General features: G+C 40.1%; 1 long non-coding RNA gene across 1 annotated transcript; it reads right to left on the reverse strand.

Annotated features, from left to right (window-relative positions):
- Positions 1-2,161: 2,161 nt before the first annotated feature.
- Positions 2,162-6,194, reverse strand: LOC124174036. Its single transcript, XR_006868845.1, has 2 exons — positions 2,725-6,194; positions 2,162-2,517 (listed from the first exon to the last, which is right to left on the reverse strand). It is a non-coding gene; the product is annotated as an uncharacterized LOC124174036 (long non-coding RNA).
- Positions 6,195-8,124: the final 1,930 nt, after the last annotated feature.

The raw sequence follows: 8,124 nt of genomic DNA on the forward strand, positions 1-8,124 counted from the left end.
TCAACGAAGACCGAATCAGCCGTTGGAGTCTCGGGGGCGCAAATCCCAACCCGAATATTTTGGAGATGCGGTCTCAATTTTATCCCTTCCAAGTGAACCTCCAAAATGTATTCCCTAGAACTACTGCCTTGTTGTCAATAACCATGTTCTGTTTTACACTTTCTTCTTCGAGGTGTGCATACTTCATTTTTGAAAAAATAATTTTAACCAGCGGATATCAACTCTGATGTTAAGATTCTTACGCGGCTCCTGGAATTCACGTGCTTTGCTTTTTTTATAAATAGGGTACGTGCTGTCATCAAATACTCACCCTTTACAATTACCGCACGCTACTTACCTCAGTTTAAAGACACTATTCTTGTAATATAGGAAGATAATTCTAGGCAAGTAAATTAACCAACCCTATAGTTTCACTTCTTTTTCTTCTGGTTTTTTTTTTTTTTTGATGTTACACTATTATTTATACCATTGCTTTTTTACACGAGGCGACCCGGGTTTCGATGAGATAAATTATAGAAACCCGGGTCACCTTATGTAAAAATGCAGTGGTATAGGTAACAGTGTAATATCCTAGAAATATTATAATGGAATCCCACAAAGTTAATAATGAGTTAGTGCATTTTTTTCTTCTTCTTCCACCTAGTTTATCTTTGATGTAGAATGAAACTTTCAAATTAGATATTAATCAAGCCTATAATTATAAGAAATTTCTTTACCTTTGCAATTTTATTTATTGTAAGTCTATAGTATATATTTCTAAAACCTTTTAAAATTTTTATTACATCTCATTTCTATAAAAAGTACGCGTTCACATATTTTTCGGCTATTAATTTAGGTTATAAATAGTGGTTAGATGTGAATTTCATCTATCCGAGGATAGAAAGTCAAAGACTTTGCCTCGAATTCAAACTGACCAAAACATAATTGGACGGACTCGTAAAATTAGTTCCCTCCTGTTTTTTTAACCTAAGTTTTTCTGTTGTGAAAACTATCACCCTAGGTTTTGTACGGACTGTGAAAGATCATTGATTAGGGAAAATAACCCTGAGTCCATCGTGAAAAAACCTTATCGAAAGCTGACGCGGTGCCAATCGATGATGATGTCCGATAAATTTTGTGGTCACCGCCTTTTGCTGCTTGACTATTTCTAAAATGTTAGAGTTGTCCCTCATTTTTGATTTTTCTAATAACTTTCAATTATGAAGAGTACGGTTGTTACACGCACCACTGGTAAAAAACGGAATACAAAGGCCATATAACATTTCCATTACATTCATTATTTTACTTATTAGAAAACGATTATTGTTATGGCATGTTATTTTCCAGCAAGGAACTTTTTTGCGGTCATTAAACCCTAATATATTTAATTTTTGAGTCCATTTCCTTGGATAACTAATGTTGGTGAACAATAAACGCTCTCTTTATATTGTGATAAAAATGAAGAGGAATACTAGTGCTTTGCTCAAGGAATATATCAGCGTTACAGTATCTTCAAAATGATATAAAATTGGATGTGTGCAAAATTTAATCCATCTAATCCTACCTTAGATTTTTGACTTTTGAGTACATTTAGTTTAGACCTGAATGTTAGGAACATTTTGGTTAAATTATCATGACCCTTTCTAATTCAATTTGAGAGTGAACTACACAATCTGGCCAGTACTATGCTACTACATGCAGAGTATTCTACCACGATTGGGTATTTGGCAACTGTCAAAAATATATGCCAAGCTTAAGAGTGATCGTCAAGGGAAACATGAGTGACAGATTCACGTATTTTTCTCCTGACCCTATCTGATAATATATCTCAAATGACATTAGAATTCCTCTGAAACTATTACAGAATAGAATTTAAAGGGTGAATAGTTTTACTGTAAGTCATCATTTCTGTTTTAGGTCTAAAAATCGCAGTTTAGCTCCAGATTTTTAGAGTTGCCTAAATGTATCTTAAAAGTAAAAAAGAGCATAGTATCACCTTATCTAATCACCTTTGAGATTGGTAGCACACAGTAAAAATAGTTGAAATCTGTAATAAAAAATATACCGTAATGTTTTAAATAATCAGCCCATAAGGAAACAGTAAACCGTAATAATTTTCTTGATCCATACCAACTTTAAGGGTGGGAAGAAAATATTGACAGTAATGAAATCAAATGCAACATTTATAAAATTATTTAATTAAACTAAGAAAATGCTTACATGCGGTTTTACATGCCACTCCAAAACAAAATAAAATGTGCCTCTAATATCGAAGCCATGCGACTTCAATGGTCCAAGTCCAAATTGCCTTTGCATTCTGTGCCTAGTGACCATTTAAATCCATTCGCCTTACTTGCTGGCCACCTCATAGTGCCCAAAATATTTCAGCAAAGCAGATTCAGAAGATCAGGACGTGCCTTCTGCAGTTTTCTTTAGCATCAAAACTTGCCGTTGCACCTTTGCTCAGAAACGTGTGAAGATTAAAACCGAAGAAAAAATTCTACTCCCAACCTCAGTGCAAAATGAGTAAAATCCAGGCTATCAAAAGAGAACGAAAGAAAAAAATCATTTGTTGAAATGGAAAAAGGAATCAGTGGATGCAAAAAATCACAAAATTATTCACATTAGCCAAGTTCATTCACAGTGCGATGGAACTATGAATAGTATGTATATTTATGCATTAATATATATGATTGTAAAAATATAAACTCCTATACCAAGAGTGTCCCGAAATCCAAAATTTACCGGCGGGAGTTATGGGGGACGCTACCGCGCGGATCCGGAAACGCCGGGCGGCCGTGATTCGGCGGTCGGCGGCAAACTCAAGCGGCGGCCGACTGCTCCTCCTCCCTCTCTCTCTCTCTCTACCCCTCGGGAACACGGGAGACGTGGGCCGTGTTCTCTTCGACCCCACCAAACCGCACACGTTTCCGGATCCACGGGGGCGTGCCCCCCACCTCCCCCAACCCCCTTGGATTTCAGTCCGATGCTTCTTGTCTACCGATCCCGCATGCAAGTGTCTACTGGAGAGGGTGGTGGTGGTGGTGGTGTAAATGGAGAGATTGATTTGGCTTCCTCCAACCTGATCAGCAGATCGTCTTCCGTCGCGGCGGTCGTCTTAAGCAGCAGTCCACGTGGCTTCTCTCCCTCTCTCTCTCTCTGTCTCTGTGTGGCTGCGAGCCTCTCGCATCGATCCCTTTTGTCCTCCTACCCACCACACTCGCGTCTGATGCACGCCGTAAGGGGGGGGGGGGCCTCCCACACTCACACATTGGGCGGAAGGCGGGGGCGCTCGCGATGCGGGGTCGCCGCGATTAATTGACCGCGGAAAATCGAAAGCCTCATCCCGGTCGTGTAAGCGAGGGAAGAGAGAAGGGGTGGGGGCGAGCCACCCCCTTTGTGGGTGCAGTGGTGTGGGAGGGGGGGGGTCAGTGTTGTCGCGATTAGCACCCGTACCGTTTTGGGGGCGGAAGTTGTAGGAGGCATGTAGGCGGGGCTACCACGCGGAATACCCGGGTTCTTTCTCTCCTCTGTGGCCACTAAAAATATTCCCTCGGTAGATCAAAAAGTAAAAATTAAATAAAAGTAAAAATATTCCCTCAAAAAGTTTAATCTCTTGACTGAGTTGCCGCCAGTAGAAACCGTTGTTACATTCTCTATTTTCCTCTACTCTACTCTTTCGGTATTTTCCACTCGAATCGACTGGCGTAGTTGAAGCCAGCACATGCAAATATTACTTATAAATGGATTCAAGTACTGATTTTATAATATCCCACCAACTTTAATAATAAAGTGAGCAGTAGGTACATCTCGAAACGGGACCTTTCCGATTCAAATTCTGCTTCCTTGATAAGATCGGTTCAACAATTAATCTAGGCGATGTTGATGTACTTCGACTTTTTTACTCAAAAAAGTGTTCATAACTAACTAAATAGTAAAACCATATTTAAATGCCGTAATTAATCGTTGAGAATATTTGGCATCAGATAGATCGACAGAAGAAACATCTTTCGGGCGAGAAGCATAACTTATCAGAACTAAAAAAGTTTTATTGAAAGCTTTGTTCAAGGTTATCATCATGAAAACTAAATATCAAAAGTATCTACTGTAAAAAGGAGTGAAAGTTTCCATTTTCCTTAAGCAGATTTCAATTCAGGGTTTATGCTATTCTAGCCCAAAAAAGTAAAATTATTGGAAATAAAAGCCAATCAAGATATAAATCCTGCCAAGTTGTAAAGTTATAGAAAAAATTTATATCTCGTAAATAGTATAAAAATCACAATATTTATTTTTTGACTTTGATGAATGTGATCATTCAATTTGCTTGATATCTTATTGCTGGCGCGAAATTAAAAAGAACATCAATACAGTATTAAAGTTCAATTATTCTTCAAATCCATGCATTAATAACGATATTTTTCCATAAGAACCATGTAAAATCATTGAGATTTCCGAATACAACCCAAGATTTACTCTCAGATAATTTCTTTATTTTAATTAATTTCTTATTCAAGACAGGATTATAATTAGTTTACCTAATTTTACCAATCATTGTTTGTTCAAAAAACTCACTCGAGAGAGTGAAAATTCATCAGAGAAAAAAATACGTCCGGGTATCGATTGTATAAGCAGCAAGAACTGAATGAAGTAAGCTGAATGCAAAATTGAGAAAAATGCGCTTGTCTTTTGTAATTTAATTTGATTATGACCTCGTGGAAATAAATTTTTTTCTTTCCTAATTTAGACTAATGCACTAGTCAAATTGCATAATCTGGCCATTCTGTCAAACGTATAAGCCTTACTGCAGGATTTTCATATGCCATATGGTATCTTTGAATTAAAGAAATATGTACCTTCCATCTGATAATTTCTTTACTGATGAATTAAAAAAAAAATAAAGCAAAAATGCCTTTATGAAATACATTAATAATTATTATAGGCATCCTATACATCAGTAAAAACATTATTGATCGTAACTACATTAATAATTTTCACTCTCAAACCTCGATATCAGATGCTCATCCTGTAAAGGCTCTCTGTAAGTGATTTATTATACTCGTGTGGTATGCGATATTAGGCAACTCCTTGAAATAGTAGTCTCAGTAGAGTCACTTTCCACGTCTTCACCGACTAGTTCATTAGTCGAGATAACACTCTCCGAGTCTATTCTCAAAGTGCCCTGTGCCTGCAAGTGCCCGAGTCTATTCTCAAAGTCACTGTATTTCATCCGCCACCACCTTTGTGCTTGTGCTAGTCTGATCTGAAACCTCATTCCGCTTTGTCAGATAACTGTACGTATGTACGTGCGTACTCGTATTTTCTGCAATTGAACCTGAGAACTCTTGCTTTTCTTCATTTCTGCGACTCAATTAACGGCTGTCTTTTCTGTGCTCCTTTTTTAATAGCTTACTCTTACTAATATTTAATAGTTAACTTCAACTATGAGCGGCCTGTTTTTATAAAATAGAAGATTTGTGGATAGGAAATATTTCAATGTGTTGCCCCTCTTTAATATTTTTTTCGTCTGTCGCTGTCACATGATTCTGCGTATATTTTTTTGTGTATCCAATATTACATGCGATTTTAATACATTTTGGCCAATCATTATTCTGGCTATAAATACCTATTGATGGATGAACCTAACATTCCGATGACGGGAAGCTAATTTCCATACTTTGTTTTCGTTTTGCGCCTAATTGCGAAAATTTCGCTCGCGACTTATTTCCTACACTTCATTATATATATCATTTGTAATCATTTGAAAATATTTCATTTGATCTCACTCGAAAGTCTTGTGAACTCTCACGCAAATTGAATCACGGATTGATTTACTTGAAATATTGTTTAATTGATTATTACTCGGTGGCTTATTTTTTATTCGGCGTTTACATTAAAGCAAATATTCTCTCTTTTTTTTGATAGGTGAATTTTTCAGCCACATGTTTCATATGGCTGTGAATTTGTTAGTTATTTGCTGGTTGAAAATAAGTCTAAAAATATCCTATAAATAAGACATCCATTGCTTACGGTATTCATTTGCAGGGAAAGATACAAATTTGTATTCATCGCCAAAAAATCGACATCGCGTTAGAAATCCTATAGCAAAGCTACCACCTTAAATCCGCATTTTGGACCGTATAGTGGATACATATTTCCTATAGCGGACGCGTTAATGGAAATTTAATCATAAATCAAACTCGAGAGAGTATTTTAAAATTAAATACCTAAAAAATACTCCATATTATATTCTTACAAACATACTAATACTTTTTCTCTGAACTTAAATAGTTTTACATGCTTCGCAGCTAAGTAGTAGCATTATCAGATATATCTATCATCAGATAGTTTAAAGGGGCATCATTAGCTCAGTGGAAAAGAACGAATGTATATTTGTGAATATGAATAAATTCCACGAAACGAAGACTGACGCTGTTAAATATATTAAAATTATCATTTAGAGTAAATTTTGAAATCATATCCGTCGCCAGAATCTAAATGAAGCGTCTACTGCATAGCTAATATCCACTAACTTTTGACGCAGGGACCGTTTAATAAGATTCGGCATTATTCCGAGCAAAGGGGAGGTTGAAAAGGAGGCCTCACATTAGTGTGGGCACATATCCCCCTGGTTTAAACACACATAGCGCGCGATTTCGGCGTTAACTGAACACGTCCAGATAATCAGGCGGATGGAATTCCACGATACGTATGTCTACTCAATGCGTGGGGGATCCGCCGTCCTTTTGCCCCTTCTTTCTTTCTTTTTTTTGCGAATCCATGCCCGTCTTGCCCAATTCCCAACTACCCTTCCACTCCCTGCCCTCCCACCCACCCCTCGTTCCTCGCCACACCCCTTTCTCGCCCACCCACCCACACTTTCGCTTTCGACCCCCTCCATCGCCAGGGGGAACCACCGCCCCCCCACCCCTACATCTCTCCACCACCGCCTGAGCAGCATCCCAACTACTCCCCCCTCCCACGAGGGCGGAACATTTTCACGCGCGCCACGTGAATCCCCCTTCCACCGTGACTGTGACTGAGTGTGTTGCAATACGGCGCCCCTCACAGATGTAGGAGGGGTGGGGTGAAAACGCACGGCTTTACGTATGATTTATAAATTTACCCTTATAAGTATAGTCTTCTTTTTGAAGTTAATTTGTAAAAAAAATAATTGAGTTCTCTCTCGAGGTTATGTTAAGAACACATTCCCTCAGACTTAATCCGTGTCCTCAAAAACGCAAAAAAAGTTAAGCTGGAAGCTTTGCTATTGGATTTATATCGTTTGGTATGGATGATTTTGCAATGTGTAGAATTTTTTTCTTTCCGCTGTCAAGAAAAATAGTGAGCAATGGAGGATACATGTCTAGGATACATATATATAAAAAATAAATATCGACCGACGATACCAGTTACTGTAAATTTCACAGCCGTATGCAACATATGGAAAAGAAAAATTCACCATGAGAGTGGGAGACCCCCGCTCCACCCTTTATAACTGGCCGCGTGTGCCAATGTGCCCCCCCTCCTCCTTCCGGGTACCCCTCCCACTACTCCCCCCCACTACTTCCCCTCCGCCACCGCCGTGTTAATATCGATTTGTTTGCATCGTGGAGGGGAGGGAGCGTGAGAAGAGGGGAAGGGGAGAGGGGGGGCGGAAAAAGGGGCGCGGTCCTCTCTTGGACTCCGTGCCGCGCACGAGGAGCGGCGGCGCCCGCTCCCTCCGTCCCGCACACGCGTGACTTGACGGACCAGTGTCACGCGTGTCGCCGCGACGGCAGCAGGCTAATGAAATGTATCACCCCACCCCCCCTCTCGCAGCGTCACGCGTGGCTGCACAGAGGAGCGCCACGCCTTCTTCAGTGCACGCGCCCTCCACCGAGAGAGAGAGAGAGATCCCCTCACCGTCCGTCGCCCTGCTCTCAACACCTCAAGATTCTCTTCCGCCCTCATCCCAGACACTCCCTTGCACACAATTCAGGAGTCACCTTGGCGCGCGAACCAACACTGTCTTCGCCCGTCACTGTTTACACTCTCAGCGTTGCACTCCCGCGCACTGCCAACGGCTCCCGCCGCTCCCTCGCGGTCGCGACTCCTGCTCTTCACTCCGAAGGGAACACGCGACGTCGCACGCGATATCGCGCACGG

This window comes from Ischnura elegans, chromosome 1 (assembly GCF_921293095.1).
Source record: "Ischnura elegans chromosome 1, ioIscEleg1.1, whole genome shotgun sequence".
NCBI classification, from domain to species: Eukaryota; Metazoa; Arthropoda; class Insecta; order Odonata; family Coenagrionidae; genus Ischnura; species Ischnura elegans.